This window comes from Bos indicus x Bos taurus, chromosome 26 (assembly GCF_003369695.1).
Source record: "Bos indicus x Bos taurus breed Angus x Brahman F1 hybrid chromosome 26, Bos_hybrid_MaternalHap_v2.0, whole genome shotgun sequence".
Taxonomy (NCBI): domain Eukaryota; kingdom Metazoa; phylum Chordata; class Mammalia; order Artiodactyla; family Bovidae; genus Bos; species Bos indicus x Bos taurus.
In genome coordinates, this window is record NC_040101.1 from 34,404,487 (window position 1) to 34,423,942 (window position 19,456).

Genomic DNA, 19,456 nt, shown 5'->3' on the forward strand with positions numbered 1-19,456 from the left:
TGTTCAAACGCGTCTCCACTGAATCAATGATGCTTTGCTTAGCGGTTCATTTACCCTTTACAATGACTCTTTCAGGTGGTGCTTTTCTATTTGATTCTCCTTTGGGGGCTGAAGCCATCACGGCTTAGCCACTTGCCCAAAGTCAAATAGTTGAGGGTGGCTGAGTTGGGATCTGAACCAGAAGTCCTGTTCCAGATCCCAAGTTCTAATTGTTAAGTTTAATGATTAAACTGACAGAAGAAAAGAAAATGCTCTTAGGGGAACTTGAGCACTTCCTCTGCTTACACAAAACTTCAGTCATCCCACGGCATTGGAGCTGACTCTCACTGTCCCACACACCAGAGCCACTCAGCATCCATGCCCACTGCCCTCTGTTCCTGCCCAATCCCATTGTCCCAGTTCTTCAGGGAGCCCAGCTAGCTCTGCTCTACAAACAGGCTTCCCTGATTTCTTCCTTGGGTTTCTAGTGAGCAACACATGCTCTTGAAAAAGTCCATCCTTCTGGGCTTCAGGAGTTTCGTTAGAGTTGACCCCAGCATAGCTTGCTTAGGGGCATTGAGATCTATTCAACTCATGATTCCCAGTAACTGCTTTGTGCTAGGCTCTGCGGCTGGGAATGAGACAAGGAAAAGAAAGAAACAATCTGTGTCTTTGGCTGCAAGGAAATCAAGTGTCAAGCACATCATCCAAGTGACACACGTCTAGAAGGCTGAATACTCCCAATTCAAGTAGAGACTTGAAGGGCCTTTTCTAGTTTAAGAAGGGAGGTAGTGGTGGTTTAGTCACTAAATCATGTCCGACTCTTGTGACCCCATGGACTGTAGCCTGCCAGGCTTCTCTGTCCATGGGATTCTCCAGGCAAGAATACTGGAGTGGGTTGCCATTTCCTTCTCCAGGGGATCTTCCCAACCCAGGAATCCCAACCCGGGTCCCCTGCAATGCAGACAGATTCTTTACCGACAGCCGGAAAAGATTCTTGCCACACAAGAATGTGGGCAAGGTAATAAATGTCCGATAATAAAGGACTGGTTAACTCACTCATATGTTGTACTTCTCCACACCACAAGACATTCTCAAAGTCCTTAAGAAGGATTCTGAATCACCTGGGTTTCATAATATATTTTTGAGAAGTGCAGGGGTAGGGGGGTAGTATAACATTTTGCAAATTGTGATGCCATTTACATGGGAAAAAAGATATATTGTATGCATAGTTAAGTCACCAGGCTTCCCTGGTGACTCAGTGGTAAGGAATCTGCGATGCAGGAGATGCAGAAGACACAGGTTCGATTCTTGGGTTGGGAAGATCCTCTGGTAGAATAGATGGCAACCCACTCCAGTGTTCTTGCCTGGAGAATCCCATGGACAGAGAAGATTGGCGGGCTCTGGTTCACGGGGTTGCAAAGAGTCGGACACGACTGAAGCGACTAAGCATATCATGCATGGTTAATAGTGATTATCTCGAAATAGTGAAACTTTTGGTGGATTTTGTTTTCATCTTATGATTGGCTTGAAAGATTTGGTTTTAAAATAATGTATTTAGAAGACTAAAGACTACATACTGTACCATCCCAACTACATGACACTCTGGAAAAGGCAAATCTGTGGAGATAGCTAAAAGATCAGTGCTTGCTAGGAGTTTGGGTGGAGGTAGGGAGGAATGAAGGAGGAATAGGTGGAACACAGGGGATTTTTAGGGCAGTGGAACTACTCTGTGTGATACTGTAATGATGGATACATGTCACTATACATTTGTCAAAACCTATAGAATATACAACACAAAGAATGAACCCTCATGTAAACTGTGGACTTTAGTTAACAGCAATATATCAATACTGACTCCATTGTAACAAATGGACCATACTAAGACAAGATATTAATAATAGGGAAAACTGTATGTAAGTGTTGGGGATGAGGGTAAGAAGGTATATGGAAACCTCATGTACTTTCTGCTTAATTTTTCTGTAAACTTAAAACTGCTCTGAAAAAGTCTATTAATTTCTTTTCTTTTTTTTTTTTTGGCAGCATATGGGGCACGTGGTATCTTAGTTCCCTGACCAGGAATCAAATCCCCACTCCGGCTAGTGGAAGTGTGGAGTCTTACCCACTGGACTGCCAGGGAAGTTCAGTCTATTATTTTAAAAAGTGGAATCTATTCTATATTTCAAATGTGCAGAACAATACAGAGAATATAGTGAACACAGATTTATTTACCACATAGATTTAATAAGCCTTAAGATTTTGGCGTATTTGTTTTAGATTAATTTTTAAAGAAATTACAGAAACAAGGCCTCTTTACATCACTTCCATTTAATTTCAACTTCTTTCCTCCCTCACCAGAGAAAATTCCTTCCACCCATTTTTCTGTTTTTTTTTTTACATGCTTGTCAACATTAATAATATATATTATTTTTATATTTTACCTCTCAAAAATGGGATTATATATTTGACTCTGAAATTTACCTTTTTATTAATCTTGTCGTAAGAATTATGTGTTGATACATGAAGCTCCAATTCATTCACTTTAACTACTGTATAATATTCCAAAATATACCAAAATAATGAAAAGGTTTAAAGTAATGTTTTGGGATATATGTTAATGATATGGGCTTCCCAGGTGGCACTAGTGGTAAAGAAGCAGCTTGCCAATACAGGAGACAACGCAGGAATGATCCCTGAGTGAGGAAGACCCCATAGTGAAGGGCATGGCAACACTCCATTGTTCATGCCTGGGCAATCCCATGGATAGAGGAGCCTGATGGGCTACAGTCTAGGGTTGCAAAGAGTTGGAAACAACTGAAGCAGTTTAGCACACACATACACATATGTTAATGATATAGGGAAGTACTCAAGATATTAAGTGAGAAAAAAGAGATAAAACATTTTACTTAAGAGTATGACACAAAAGGGACTTCCCTGGTGACTCAGTTGTAAAGAATTCACCTGCCAATGCAGGAGATGTGAGTTTGATCCCTGGGTCAGAGAAGATCCCCAGGAGAAGGAAATGGCAACCCACTCCAGTATTCTTGCCTGGGAAATCCCATGGACAGAGGAGCCTGGTGGGCTACAGGCCATGGGCTCTCAAAAACGTGGGAGTCCACTTAGTGACTAAACAATAACAATGACATAAAACACGTATATACACAATAAAATGCTGCAATGGCAAACAAAAATGTTACAAATATAAACAATATTACTTTTGGATTGTGGGATTATAGATAGTTTCTCATATTTCCTAAACGTATACAGTGATAAGCCTTCATTTAATAATTTTTTAAAAAGTAAGACTAAAAGCATGCAGCCCTACTAACATAGGAATTTGAGCTCTGTATCCCATGAAATTGTCACCTCACTCTCCACCTCTGTTGGCAGAGCCCCCAGATGCTCTGTAAGCAGCCCTGCCCTATAAACTCCTATGGTCTCACAGAGAGGCAGCAACTGGCCCTGTGGCTCCTGTTCCAGTAGTCACATCTTCCTGATCACCAACATTGAGCTGGTTTTTGATGCCTGATACCCGCAACGCAATTACGGGATTGGTTATAATTATGCTTGCAGTGATATTATAGGATCGGATATAAATATACTTGCTACATGTGAAGAGAGTTTATTTCTGTTCACAGTTTGCCATCTGGCTGCGGTACACCCTTTCCTAGCTGAGAGGGGGAAGAGCACTATCAAAGCCAGAGGTGAAATGGGAGTCAGATCGGAGGCTTTGAATAGTCCCAAAAATCATCTCAACATGTGTGATGGGGCCAGAGTGTCAGGAATCACAGGGGAGAGGCAGCAGGTTTTACCAGGTCTGTGTTATTCTTTTTCTGCTCTGAGCTTGGAATGGAATTCAGTCAGGCTTGCTCAGAACTTCCTAAGTCACAGCACTTCTGTGGACCTGAAGGCCCCCTCCTCAGAGGTACCCACGCTCCCCACCTTCTGCCCTGGCCTCTCTCTTGACCTCAAGTCCTACATTTCCACCTGTCTGCTGAATGGCTCCCTCTTCCTGTCCTGCTGTCTCATCAAACTAAATTCAGAACGATTTCTTCTTAACAGCTCAAACTAGATCTTTCCCCTGACTTTTCTATTTCTCTTAATGGCAACACTATGATCCTAGCCATCTGAGGGGGAGGGAATCATCTCCTTTTACTTAGGACTCTGTATCTCAGTAGAAGGCAAGTTGTGCATTGAATTCCTTTATGAATTCAGTTACTGGATCTAGCACAGTTCCTGGCTCTTGGTGGTTACTAAGTATTTTTTGAAACAATGAACAAAAAGATGAATGAAATATTTCTTCCTTTCCATTGCCCATGGTCACCTCCCAGCCCTTGTCACCTCACACCAGGACTATTGCTGTAACCTCTCAACTGATTGTTCTGCCTCCCATCTTTCCAGGCTTCAATTCATCCTGTTGTCACCACCAGGCAAGTCATGCTTACCTGCCATTTACATCACACCACTCCCCTGTTGAAAAGCTTTCGGTGACTCCTCACTGGCTACCAGATAGAATTCAAATTCATGATCTTAGGCTTCAAGGCCACTACATTCTAGCTTCAATTAACATCTCTAACCATTTACCTAAGACTACTCACGTTTCTAAACCCTGTGTACTCTTCTCATGCATCTTGTACTTGACCACCTCCATGACCATCCCCAGGCCATTTCCCTGTGGGAAATGGGAAATGATGTTCCCATTTTGATCTGTTCTCCAGGGTACGTAATATCTGAGCTAAAACTAGAAGTGTGACTAGGAAGAAGTAAAACCACTATTCCTCTGTTTAAATTTTTTTTAATTAAAAAAAACCTTTTTTTTCCCATGCTGCACAGAATGTGGGATCTTAGTTCCTTGACCAGGGAGAGAACTCACACCTCCTGCAGTGGAAGGTGAAGTCCTAACCACTGGACCACCAGGGAAGCCCCATTCCTCTATTTAACAAATATTTACTAAATTTCCACCCTTCTGGGTGCTGGGCTGGCATAAATGGATCTAGTCCTTCCTCTCAGGGTGAGACTCACCATTTCAGGTCATCCCTCCAGGACCTTGGGATGGTCTCACCCTGAACCTTCTTGGTCAGACTTGGCCTTCAGTCTGGGCCTTTTTGGTTTTCTAGCCATTCTTAGGTTTAACCTGCTGACTGCACGGGAGACATTGTGTGTGTGTTAGTTGCTCGGTCATGTCCAACTCTTTGAGACTCCATGGACTGTAGCCCACCAGGCTCCTCTGTCCTTGGAATTCTCCAGGCAAGAATACTGGAGTGGGTTGCCACTCCTTTCTCCAACAGGAGACCCTGGCCATTGTTTATTCCTAATGGTTGCCTTGGAGCTAGCTGAGTAGCCAGGCCTATGGGGCTCACCTTTTGCCTGGGCCCCAATTCCTGCAGGATACCCACCTCCCATCAGTGGTTAGATTTTATGTTAACCAGTTCCTTCCACACTTACCTGAAGCCAAACCATTCCAGTCAGGCCTCCCAAGGGCCAAGTAGGTTACCAAACAGAGAGGGCATCAGACATTCCCAGGCAATGTTGTGACTGTGGAAAAGGCCTGACTGGAATAAAAAGTAGGCTGTGAAACAAAATGGATTCCACGGATTATTTTCAAAATAATTCTGCATGGTGAGAAAATTTTGAAAGATGAAATTTAATAGAGATGATTTAAATTTTTTCTTCTCGCTTATCAATTATTTTCAATTTTTTCACAATGATCACATCTTCCTAGCAGATTATTTAAGGGAAAATGAGCTTAGTGGCACAAGAAGTGATAGAACTTTAAAACATATCACTATATTTTGTGTTTTATAAATGAATTATATAAATTCATTTATAAATGAATTAATAGAACAATGCTTTTGAGATTTGTTCTCTTGGAAAGTTCAGAATGCTGTTCCTTGCTAATTACATCACCTATTACAAAGGGTGGTTTAGAAACATAGAATTTAGCATTTTATTGCACAACTGAAAGTCCCCATTTCTGTTGGCTGTCCAGGCCTCTTAGTCACAGTTGCCAAATCTTGGCATGTACCAACCCCTGGACATATGAAACTCTGGGTAAGGGAGTTCTCCTGGCCTGGCCCACAGAAGCTTAGACAAGAATTGCCACAGAAGCGTCAAAACAATAGAATGTGATGTCGTGGGCAACTCAGGGGGGAATAATGCTAGATCGAAATGCATGTCTGCATCATTGATTCTCCCCGCTGATTGAGCCCTGTTCATCTCATTTGGCAGATCAGCCTCAGAGTGCATGAACTATTTGTGCCTCATTAGTTTCCAATAGATTGATTCTGCTAGGATTGCGAATTGGCCGTCTTACACTGCAGCCCGCAGGAGCCAGCTCTGGCTCAGCCTCAGGGCACAGGCACAGGGCGCAGCAGCCGCCCCTGCAGTACAGCCACCAGCAAGAGCCTGGGGAGCTGAGCTACGGCCAGGAGGACAGCATTGCCTTAAACTTTTCCTGGAAGCAGGTAGGATTAGATAGGGACCCAAAGAAAGCAAACACGGGCCATCTCCACTCTTGTCATTCTTTCTCATTCATTCTCTCCATGTCTTCTTTCTCCTCTTTCCCCTAAGTCTCCCCATCCTCAATCTTAGCCCCCTCTTCAAAAATAAGAAAAATAAAGATAACATTTTCAAAAGAAAAACACAAAATAAATAAAACTGAAGACCAGTTTATAAAACAGTGAGTGCCAAGCTACTTACAATATAATGATTAGAGAGAAAAGCAGAATATAAAACTGAACATACAATGTGACATCATTTTATAAAAAGTATACAAAATATATATGCATAGAAAAAAAAAAGATTAAAAGGAAAAAAGCAAGCCAAATGGGGATAGTGGTACTTTGGACTTTGGGTATATGGATGCCTTCTTTTTCCTCTAAACTCTTCTGCATTTTCAAAATTGCCTAAAATGATTAGTTGCACGTATATTTATCCTCAGAAAAATTTTATTGAAATATCTAAGGTAATAATACGTACATAAAGTAATAAATTGGCCCAAGCTTTTCATTCAGCAAGGTGTACTGGTTCTGCCAGTTAAAATAACAGAAAACTAACTCAAGCTAGTTTGGCAGTTCCTCAGAAAGTTAAATATAAAGTTACTGTATGACCCAGCAATTCCACTTCTAGGTATAAAGCCCAGGGAATTGAAAACATATGTTCATACAAAAATTTGTATGTGAATGTTCATAACAGAATTGTTCATAATAACCAAAAAGTGGAAACAAACCAAATGTCCATCAACTGATGATAGGATAAACAAATTGTAGTATATATGTACAGTGGAATGTTCTTTAGTCATAAAAAAGAACAAAGTATTGATACATGCTACAGTGAGGATGCACTTTTTTCACATTATTATAAGTGAGAGAAGCCAGACACAAAAGGCCATATGTTGTATGATTCCATTTATATGAGATGTTCAGAACAGGTAAACCTATAGAGACAGAAAGTACATTGGTGATTAGCAGGGATTAGGGAAGAGGGAAGCAGGGGACCAGGGGTGGTGACTGCTAATAGACACAAGTTTCTTTCTGCAGTGATGAAACTGTTCTGGATTAGTTTGTGGCGATGGTTGCACAACCTCATGAATACACTAAAAACCACTGAGCTCTATACTTTTAAAGGGTAAATGTTCTGATATGTGAATTTATCTCAATTTAGAAAAAAAAGAGTGTGTCTATCGCACCGTCTTGTAATCATCCATGTCTTTATCAGTCTTTCTCACTTCACTGTGAGCATTTTGAGGATGAGGGCCTATCCTTGTTCTCTGGTTTTCCAACCCTGAGTAGAGGACCTGGGACAGAGTGGACACATGATTTGAGAGTTCTCTTCCCACGATCCCAGGGCTACCTAGCTGGCTCTTCTCCCCTTCAATGAACTGTCTTGAGTGTTAGAAGCCCTAGTCCAGGTATAGTATTCTCTGGAACCCAAGACTGGAGCAGCCTACAGTTTATTTTTATTTTATTTTAAAACTATTTATTTATTTGGCTGTGTCAGGTCTTAGTCGTGGCACCTGGGATCTTTGAGATTCTTGCAGTATGTAAAATTTTCAGTTGTGAGATGTGGAATCTAGTTCCCTGATGAGGGATGGAATCTGGGCCCCCTGCATTGGGAGTGTGGGGGTCTTAGCCACTAGACCACCAGGGAAGTCCCTCAGCCTACAGTTGAAATACTAACTGGTGGAATCACCTTGTTTAACCCCATTGAACCTAGTCCAGGGGTCACACTGGGTCAGACAGAGGGGCTGCTACTGACCCCTTGGGGTCCTTACTTTCTTTTTGTTAGAGGGCTTTCCATCTTTGGAGGTGGCAGACTGGTGGCAACAGACTCTGAGAAACTGAGTCTAGCATGCTCTCTGGTTCTGTTCTATTTCTAGGGCTTCCCTATTTCTAATAAATGTCAAATACAGAAGCCCTTGGTTCTTTTGGCCTAAGGGAGGAATATATGTATCTCTGTCCACTTCTCCTTGTATAAAGTCCAGTTGCCCTCACTCCATGAGCCAAAGGACGTGATTCTTTCAGATTATCTCCTTTCTACAGACAGAGTCAGATAAACAGGTAGCCCAAGCAAGCACAGCTTAGATTACCCATTGAAAGAGGGTTCCAAACATCCCTGGAATGGGTGATTTTCCAAGACCTCCTCTCACAGAGAGGCACACATGCTTGAGAGAACTGTCTGGTTTAGCCAGTTGGGGCAGCAAGGTGGAAAGATCCCTTAGAGACATGGCCCAGTAACTAGAGATGGTCACTAAAATACCATTCACAAAGTGGGTCGAGGTAACCGAAGGTTTAGAAGACAGGTTTAAGAGACAGGGCAAGCAAGTCTGGAGACAGGACAGACTTGCTGAGGTAATGGAGAAGGGCTGACACCTGATAGGCATGCCCGCCATCTTCCCTACTGCCCTTTCCCCAGGGCTTGGTGTCTCCTACTGGTGAATGCTGACAAAGTGTTGCTAACCTGCCGGGGGCACCCATGTGACTCAATCTGGCCTTGTGTAATGAGTTCCCTCAGTGAACTCTTCCAATCACCTCTGACAAGCTTCCAGCAGCTTCCAGAATGTCAGTTATTCCCTTAACACCATTGTTGTTGATTTTTTAACCTTGTTAAGGCTACATTAGTTTACTGAGATTTGTTGCCCCATTTCTGCAATTGCTGTATGTTTTCCCTCAGGCCATTTAAAACCATCTGTATTTCTCTCTCAGGTTCTCTTGTTCTCCCCCACTTCTCCTGTGCCAGCTTCTTTTCCCTCTTTCTGGCTTCCCCCTTTTGATCTCTCCAACCTCAGCCAGAATGCATCTCTCAGAATGGTCAGGTCTATCCACCAGCTATAAAAATGGTTTTCTCAAGTAAACGCTTCACTAACTGAATTACTTTAGAATAGTGAGTCTTTCTCAAGTAAACACAGCATATTGTATTCAGTGAATCCCCTGCCTAGTCAGGAAAACATGATCTCCTAGCAGCTTCCTTCAGACTGCCCATTCCTCTTGTCCTGCATCCAAACCCCCAACCTAGGACAGACCCTTCCATTAATACAGTGGAAGCGGTCAGAAGTGCGTGCTGTGCGTCTGGTTACTCCCAAAGGTCCACCCAGGTCAACACTGAAATGTCTTATTTCCGCTATCTAATAGTGTGAAGCAGTCTCAAAGCCAAACTTTATGCCCCTGGAAATAAAACACAAATGTATAGAATGGGATTCTATTATGTACACATATTTTCATCTAAGCAACAACACAAGATCAAATCAATTTCCTTCTTTCTCCGTCTATTTCCCCATCTGTAGATTAATCATTAAGACTCTAGGATCTGAAAGTGGCTCTCAGCTCCTCCATCCTGTGACGCAAAACTCCTTGGCAATCATCTCACTCTTTGAACCATTTAATACAGTTCTTTGTTACTTTCTTTCTCCACCCATGTGAGTTTCTGGAGGGCTGGAATTGCACTGCCCCCATCCCCACCCCCTCTACACTGGACAGTGAGGAGACCAAACCAGTCAATCCTAAAGGAAATCCACCCTGAATATTCACTGGATACACCCATGCTGAAGCTGAAGCTCCAATACTTTGGCCACCTCATTTAGAAGAACCAACTCTTTGGTAAAGACCCTGATGCTGGGAAACATTGAGGGCAGGAGAAGGGAGAGACAGAGGATGAGATGGTTGTATGATATCACCGACTCAAGGGACATGAGTTTGAGCAAACTCCGAGTGACTGTGAAGGACAAACAGGGAAGCCTGGCATGGTGTTCATGAGGTCAAAAAGAATCAGCCACAACTTAGCGACTGAACAACAACAGCAAACAATAAGACATGCTGGAGCAAGCATTTTTAGATTGATAAACAGAGGCCTGGTGGCTAGACCATTGGGGTGACTGATTCATTCTTATCTTGACCTTGCTTCCTAACCACAGTGATGTCCTTGATCCTTGCCTCCTCTCATTCTCTGCGTGGCCCCACTCCTGACCAGCCTCCACTCATCTCTCCAAAATCCCCAAATGCAGCATCTGCCAGCCCTGACCTCGAAATTGTGCGGAATTCTTGGATCTAGCATTCCATGATACTCAAATCAGTTGTGTGCCCTCAGGCATGACTGTGTAGATTTGCTTTTTCTTAGTAATTCATTAGGAAGAAGCAATAAAATCCATTCTTTAAGGGAGTTTTACTCTTTCTACTACTTGCTTCATTTTCTTCAAGGTGATACAGAAGAAATTAGGTACCAACAACCACCAGAGATTTTAGTGATTTAACAGCTAAGCTCTTTGAGGCATAATTCCTTTTCTCTCATTCAATTTTCTTCTTCCCTCCTGGTGTTTTCCAGCTGATATGTCTGAAAATGACTATGATCAATCTTCCAGGTAACTGGAGAAACAAGTTACCCAAATCAACACATTTTAAGAAGCATCATTCACAACTTGGCCTCCTAGTAATATTAGTAATAATATCTGCTTAGTGAGTGCTTACATGTCGAGCATTTCACACACACGCTGTCATATACAGCTCACAAGTAAATTTTAGGAGGGTTGGCACATGTGCTGTCGTCTACAGCTCACAAGTAAATCTTAGGAGAGTTAGCTCTCTGTCCTGTTTGGGATGAGGGACCTGAGAACTTGCATAAGAGTTCCACATTAGGCACTGGAGCCAGGATTCTGCCCATAGGCTTAACTATGCTTTCTGGTATCTCTGGATCATCTTTTTTCTATCCCCCTCTCCCAGGATGTGTGACCCTGAAGATGGAGGAAAGACTGACATCTCTGGGCTGCCCTCCACAAAATCCTGCCAGCTCCTCTCCCAATTCCTCACCCTATGGCCTGCTTGAGTGATACTTCCTACAACGTGTTCATGATCCTGGTTTATGTGCTCGACCCTCCTGCCTGATATTTTAATTTGTCTCCAACAGCGGAAGGACTGCTGGGAATAATCTGATGCAAGTGAAGAGAAAACGAGGAGTTACTAATAAGATTAAATTAAATGTAAGCACAGTTTTACCAGTGTGTAAAGCACAGTGCTAAGCACTGTCTGAGATGAGCGGACACAAGCCAGGACCTCACGGTCCTCACGGAATTTACAATCTGGTGGGAAGAGAGGGTGAGGAATAAGATTACGCACATATATACATAAGTTCATGCCAAATATGGTAAATTCCACGAGAAAGGAATAAATGAAGCGCTATAGACTGGAAAGCAGGGAGTGCTCACATTTCTCTTGGGACCAAGGAATGAGACCGTATGATATGAGAGTGACTGGGATGAAAGTAGAAAGCCTCGAGCCTTACTCCAGGCTTGATCACTGATAGGCTACTAATAAGGTCTTGGTATTTCTCTTCCCCAGGACTAGCCACATAGTTTATAGGACTCAATGCAAAATGAAAACATGTGATCTCTTGTTTAAAAATGAAGAATTTCAGGATGGCGAGAGTAAAGAACCAAGTTTGGGAACCTTCTCAGCACCCCAGTGAAGCTGGACTTCCTTGGGCCTCTGCTACCCCAGGGGTTACCTTTGGTAAGTGGGGAGGCAGGTCTCACCAGCATTGAGCACAGGGCCTGATACTTAGATGAGTCAGTGAAAGATTGCAGACAACAGCAAATTTACATGATGATTTCTTGGGTCACGTTCAGTGTCAAAATGTTATTAGATCATAATTCTAAACACTTGTTATTTTAAAAAAAAGCTTATTGGAGTATATTTGATTTACAGTGTTGAGTTAGTTGCAGGTGTGCAGCAGAGGGAATCAATTATACATATGCATATATCCCCTCTTTTTTAGATTCTTTTCCCATATACGCCTTTACCTGGACACTTCTTGGAGGAGACATTGTAGATGAGTGTTGCAGGGTAGTAAGATTTTTACTTCTTTTTGTCTATCCTTTCCCCTTCCTGTCTGTCCTTCCAGTATGTTCTCATTTATCTCATAAACCCTAATGACTTACATACTGAAACTAGCAGAGGAGTGTAACACTTGAGGGATGACTCAAAGACTGAGGCCTCATTAAAGATTCCTCCAGGCAGTTTCCCACTTACAGGGGAAGGCTTTGCCTAGAGATCAAATTTCCATGGATAGAGTCTTGTCTTTTATTGTAAGATTCTTTTGTTTTATTTTCATTGAACAATTTGATAGATGTTCATGATAAAAAAAAAAGAAAAAATAGAGATGAGGAGAAGATGTTCATAAACCCATAAGAAATAGTTCTAGTGAGACTGCAGTACAAAATGAGTTTTCAACTTACTTTTCTATTCAGTGATATGAGCATCTTTGTGCATTAATGAGTCATTATACTTTTTCATTTTTCGTGGCAGTGTGATATTCTGTCATTTGGTTGTACTGTAATTTTTTTAACTAAACCTCTCAAATTGAATATTTGGGTGTTTGTTTTTTTTTTTTTTAAGCTATTCTAAGTGGTGTTACCCAGAATTTTCTGGGTAGGCAGTTAACTTAATTTCTCCAGTTGTCATTCTTTTCCTCTGTGGATAAATTCAAGATAATAGTAACAGTTCCTCCTGGGGTTGCAATGTGGTGTCAGTGATTTTGTACTTGTAGATTCAACCAAATCAGGTGTGATGAAATTTGCTTCACAGCTGATTGAATCCTCAGATGTGAAATGCACTGATCTGGGGGGTCAACTGTATTCCTTGTATAATTTGTTGTTGTTTAGTCACTAAGTCCTGTCCAACACTTTGGGACACCATGGACTGTGGCCCGCCAGGCTCTTCTGTCCACGGGATTTCCCAGGCAAGAATACGGGAGTGGGTTACCATTTCCTTCTCCAGAGATCTTACCAGCCCAGGGATCCAACCCACATCTCCTGCATTCTTTACCACTGGAGCCACCAGGGAATCCCATTCCTTGTATTACTCCATTTTAGATAAGGGAATTGAGGCATCTGCAGCTTTTGGTATCTGAGAGGGATCCTGGAACAAATCCCCCAAAGATACGGAGGGACAAGCGTATTAGCTATTTCATTACTTTACTGGCCCAGGAGGAACTGTCTTACCTAGATCATGGAGGAAGTTCATAGCAGAGCCAGGGAAGCTGGACTTCTAGTCTAATGTTCTTTGCACAACAAGAGGATGAGGTGCAAGCTGGGGGAGGCTTGGACTGGGGGTTCCTTAGATTAATAAGTTTTCTAGTGGTTTCTTGTTTATTCGACTGTAGAATAAACTCCCGGGCGGCTAGGAGACTCCGAATTTTTTTTTTCTTTATGCAGCCTAGGACAGCAAGTGCTCAGCAAACAATTGTCACTGTTCCTTGATATCCAAGCACCTTAGCAGATGTGTTTCCCATGAGACTGTGCAGTCATCAAAGTCTTTCCTTCCCGTGCACACACACAGTCTGCTAACTGGGAACATGCTCTGACTGAAGATTCTTGCCAAGGGCAGTGACAAAAATCAGTGGTGTTTAGCCTAAGGGATGGTTGCCCCACCTTCAAGGATGCCCCAGGGATGCAGGAAGCTAGGTGTGGCAGGAGCAAGTTCCAGGCTGGTTACTTGCTGGCATTGACCTTGGGCAGGAGGGTTTCTCCTCTTTGAATTCCCTGTTTTCTTTCTGTAACACTGAGAGGGCTTGGAAGAGGTCAGGATGATATCACAGAGGTTAGCTCTGAACTCATCTAGCAAAGACCTTGTCTCTCCACTTGCGTTTGACCCTGTTTTGTTTTATTCACGCTGCTTGACACATTGCCTCCAATCTTGTTTATTTATTCACTCGTTTATTTGCCTGTCTTCCTCACTAAAATGGCAGCTTCATGAGCAGAGGAGGCTTGTCTGTTTCATTTTTGGCAGTAACCCCAGGGCCTAACATATATCTCCCGTGGGACCGCTGAATACTATATCACACGAATGAAGTCTCAGAGCCTGGCTTCAAATCCTGATTGCACCAGTGTGACCCTGACCAAGCCACTTAAACCATTTCAGTTTTCTCACTTGAAAAATATGGATTGGTAATAGCGACTCTCCTGTAGGACTATGAGGATCAAAACAGAGAAAAACTAGGAAGCATTAAGCGTATTGGCTGGCGTCAGGTGTATTGATAGTAGAAACACGCTGCGGGACCGCCAGGCACCGATCTAAGCTCTTTACACGAATGAGTGTGTGTGCGCTAAACTGCCTCAGTCGTGTCCGAGTCTTTGCGACCCAATGGACTGTGTAGCCCGCCAGGTTCCTCTGTCCATGGGATTCTCCAGGCAAGAATACTGGAGTGGGTTGCCATGCCCTCCTCCAGGGGAACTTCCCGACTCAGGGGTTGAACCTGTGTCTCTTTTGTCTCTTGCATTGGCAGGCAGATTCTTTACCACTAGCGCCACCTGGGAAGAGCTTTACATACCTTAACTATATTCGTCTTTTCTGTGTCCTACGAAATAGGTACTGGCTATTAGACCATTTTAAAAATGAGCAAACTGGGGTACAGGGGTTAAGTTATATGCACTCAAGACAGGTTAGGATTTTTTTTTTTTTTTAATGCCTAAGATTCCTTCCCAGCTCCCCTGGGATGATCCCTCAGAAGAATCAGAGGGCGCGCCGGGCCACCTTCCGGCTCAGCCCGAGGCCACCCAGTACAAAAAAGGGTTACTGGGACCGCGCGCACGTTCTCGGCCGGAGATCCGCGGGCCCGCGCGCCCGGCTCACAATGCAGCGGGGCGGGGCGGGACGGGGTGGGGGGTGGGGCGCTTCAACGCCTCCCATTGGCGCACACGCCCCTTCCTGTCACTGCGGAGCCCGGCACCGCCCCCTAGCACCGCCCGCCTCCCAGGCGCCCCCGGAGTGGACGGTTCCAGACGCATGCTAATAAGGGGGCGGCCGCCGCAGCCCATTGGCCGGCCGCGGAGTGTCGGTGAAGTCAGCGCCGAGTCCCAGAAAAACAGAGCGGGGCCAACTGCAGCGTGTAGTGCGAGTGAGGCAGGACGCGCGCCGCCGGCCCGCCAGCCCGGAGACCCGCAAGGTAAGCCCGCGCCAGCCGCCCCTCGGCCGGCGCTTGCTAGATCACCAGCACCGGCGCTGGGGGCGTGCGCCAGCCCAGCCCCCGCGGGCGGCGCCTTTGTCTCACGCTCGGAGGAGGTGCGTTTAAAGGGCCAGCTGTTGGAAGGACTTGGGGGACCCCCTCCCCCCAGAGCATCCCCCGTGGTCGCGGGGGAAACCGTGGCCCCCCTCGGTCGAACCCTCCTTCCTGCCTGCTTGGTGGATCCTCAGTTTTTAAGGGAAAGTTTCCCAGTGTGCCGGGGTTTGGGATATTCCAGATTTTTTTTTTTTGGTGGGTGGGGGTACGTGCGATCATGGCCTCTGCAAGGAGAACGTCCGCCTGCTTCAGGCTGGCTGCAATATGGGTGGGTGGAGGAGACATCAAAGCCCGAGTGGGTTTACGCTGTAAAGTGAAACTACCGAGGAGAGGCTCCTCTGCAGCAGCCAGAGGAAGAAGGAGGGAGCGAGCGGCAGGATGGAGGCTTCTCAGGTGTGTTCATTCATTAGCATCCCTCTGGAGGAGAGGGCGGCGGGAGCAGAGCAAGGACTGTCGGCCTGGCCTAGGACCCGCCAGAATGAGCGGGTACGTGTGTATGTGTGTCCGGGGACGCCGGTGCCTGCTCATCCGGCCATGCTTCTTCATCCTTCATCCCTCAGAGTGACTGGCAGCTTCTTGCTAGCCAGCTCCTCACCGAGATGAACAGAAAGCGACTCCTTTCTCTGGATTCCCCGGGCATCCCCGGCTCTCCTCTGGAGGTTTTCCGAGGTGGCTTCCTTGAGAAGCGCTAGCGCCATTCAAGATAGAGGGGGAAACAAGCTTGAAATCATTACGTCCCCCCCCCCCCCCCGTCCCCCCCCCCCCCCCCACGAGGGAATGTGCTGTTGAATTCTGCATCCCGGTGCATCCGCTGTCTTAAAATGGCTTTGAAATTCACCAGTGCATGCTTTCCTCAGGCAGACAGAATTTATTACGCTATTACATTGCTACATAAAAGCAGAAAGGATCCCACTGAGTGTAGCTCGTTTTATCCAGACCCTGGATTTTCCCAGCATGTTCTGGCTGAGCCTTTGAATTTTTGTTGTAAACTGAGCGCTGGGATGCCCCTCTTGTCACAGGGCCGACCTGCCGAAATTGCCCGAATTGATTTCACCATCAATAGGAGGGAGGTTCATTTAGAGATAGCATGGAGCCTATCTAGCTTGTCAGGCCTTTGACATCACCCCTCCCCCCCACACCCCGGGTGCCCTTTTTCTTTCCTAAGTGAAGGCCAGGGAGGGCTTGTCTATCTCCAAGCCCCTTGGTTGTTGAACTCTAGATTAAATTTTGTGTTTTTGATTGTAAAGGTGGCTTGGTGGTGGTGGAAGAGAAGGGGGTGGAGCAGCCTCAGTGACAGAAAACAAATGCTGAACGTTTGGGGACTCCAGATCTCTAGACCTTAGAGACATAGGTGAGGTTAATGGCTGTCTATGGAGCCAGAAGGTGTGTGTGTGTGTGTGTCTGTGTCTGTTGGCTGTGAGGGAGGGAGGGGTGGCGGAGGAGGATATTGCCAGCAATTTTCTGCCCCACCCTCTTGATGCTGCCTTAAATAGCTCCTTGCCATCAGAGCTCTGATGTTTCAGGCTCTTAGTGGGAGAGGAGGGCTGGGAGGATTGGTCTGTTGGTACCTCTGTCCTGGGCACTGTTAGAGTGGTTGGTTAGGAAAGGGTTAGTTCTTCAGGGGTTGCAGAGAGCTCATTTCTCTGCTGGAGGGCGCTGAGTGGCACTATCTCTGGTGACTATCTCTGGTGCAGGGTATTGGCAGCTGAAAAGAGATGCTTTCTACCCCTAGGGTGAAGAGCTGGGAGGGTATTATCATCGTCTGTTACACACCCACTGTCTGTTACACACCCACCCTCGGTTGGACCTTTCCTCCTGTTACCTCCTGCTTTCTTTTATTCTAGTTGGAGAGTTTCTATGAACTTTTCTGAAAGTACTTGGAATGTTGGAAGGTGAGGTAGGAGTTTTTGGAAAGCAGATGCTTCTTGGTGTCAGAACAAAGAACTGTATGGGTTTCCGCTTCTCACTTCTCCAAAATAGAGTTCCATATAGATAGCAGAGTCTGGGGTTTTCTCTGCAGAGAATGAATGGGCAAGGTTCAGGGGAGAAAGCTTGTTAGGTAGTATTAGTAATCATCTGGCCATCCAAACTTAGCTCTGGTCTGCTTCCCTGGACTTGGAAATAGATTTGTTGTACAGAGACCTCACTGGTAATTTGGGGTTTAATCTGTCTCTTTGAAAAAGGAAACGGATGGTCTCAAAAAGCTTTAGTGAAAGTCTTCTGGGCCAGAAGCAGGACCTCTGGCTTTGATCTGGTCATGGATCTGCTCTGGGCTTTGGGTTTGTGGCTTCTGCTCTCTGGGCCTCTGCCCTTGTTGGGAAAGTAGAGGGTTTAGGAGTAGATTATATTCCAGGGTTCCTGACACATAACTGTTCTTAGATTCACAAGACAGTTTTCGATGGCATTTCTAGATTCTTTTCTGTTTGCTAAGCTGATGTTAAATTCACAGTATTGCTCGATGCCATGAAAGAAACATTCCAGGACTCAGACTTCTGTTGGATATTCAGATTCATCTGTTCCTTGATTAGTGTGATTGGGGAAGGCTTTGCTGTATCTAAGTAATTTAGAGTTCGAACATCTCAGGGTGAGGTACAGCCCCTCAGTGTGGGGGGCTTGGAACTCTAGCTGGGGTGACAGAATGCTGAGGAAAGGGAATTTCTATAATTCATTCCTGTGTATGTTTAATTCACTGCTTCATTTATGGTTATACAGGTGGGTGTTTGAATATCTGGGACCTGAGAGTTGGACAAGACGTCTGTGGTTGCCAGGTTCATCCCCCTCTCACTGGGGAATTTGAGGAATTGGGTGGCTTGGCTGTTCAAGGTCAAACAGCTAGTAAGATACAGAGCTGGGCAGAAACTCAGGTGGATTGACTCTAGGTTTTGTGTTCTAAATATACCTCCTATGCCCCCTCTTCCTCTGAGAGCAATGATACTAAGACGGGGTAGAGAAGAGCAAGGAGAGATTAGGGGCAGAAAGGAGAGGTTGGGGAAGTAGACCAGGTAGGAGATTGGGGGCTGGTCAGGTAAGGAAGGGGAAAACAGACACCTGACTTGGAGGAAGAAGAGATGGAGCTGGAAGGGGGAGGCTCTATCAGCTGTGAAATAGCAGATTTCTGCAGCCCTTAGAGTGAAGTAAGGGATTGCTTTGGACAATCATTGGAGAGGATGGATAGAGAGTCCAGGAAGGGCTGAGACTGACTTGGGAGTCAGTCCCCTGGGATCTCTCTGTTGACCCTTAGCTTGCAGTGTTTGGTTTCAGAGCCAACTCAGGCCTTTGAAGCCAGTGGGGCAGGCAGAACTTGAACATGTGGAAAGTCAAATGTGCTGGGAGTGATGCTGGAAAATGCTGAGGTGGGAACCCATTCTGCTGAAGTACCAGTTCTGGGTTGGTTTTTTTTTTTGCTTTTTAAATGCAAAACTAAAAAGTTTTCCATGGAATTTCTTTTCAATGCAAACAGCATTTTCTCCTGTCTCTTATTGGTGCTTTGTACATTTTCTGAGATGGTGGTTTGTGTAAAAGTGTTTCATGTACTCCCTTTGTAGAGGAGATACTTGGAGGTAAATGATTTGCTTGACTGTGGCATGTCTGAAGGGAGCTTCTGGCCCTTGACCTGAGCTAAGCCTCAGAATGTTTAAATGAGCAATTAAAGAGCTGTGAACAGTGGTTAGCCAGATTAGTAACCATTCGAAGGCAAGGATAAAAGGTGATAATACTTTGAAGTCTGTAGCCCAAGCCTACCCTGGCATATGCAGTGTCATTTATTTTGGCCTAGGAAGTGCCTGGAGAATCCCAGGGACGGCGGAGCCTGGTGGGCTGCCGTCTATGGGGTGCACAGGGTCGGACACGACTGAAGCGACTTAGCAGCAGCAGCAGCAGCAGCAGCAGCAGGAAGTGTCTCTGTGAATCCTTTAGCTGTTCCTTCTTTTTGTGT

At 45.0% G+C, this 19,456-nt stretch overlaps 1 protein-coding gene across 2 annotated transcripts in view; it reads left to right on the top strand.

The window, feature by feature from the left end:
* The first annotated feature begins 15,295 nt into the window (after positions 1-15,295).
* Positions 15,296-19,456, top strand: part of SORBS1 (sorbin and SH3 domain containing 1) — a 234,556-nt gene continuing 230,395 nt past the window's right edge. The window contains exon 1 of one of the 2 annotated variants that reach the window (XM_027529417.1): positions 15,296-15,408. The gene's annotated coding sequence lies outside the window, so the exon portion shown is untranslated. The remainder of the gene's footprint in view (positions 15,409-19,456) is intronic. The other variant, XM_027529431.1, reaches the window with a different exon arrangement.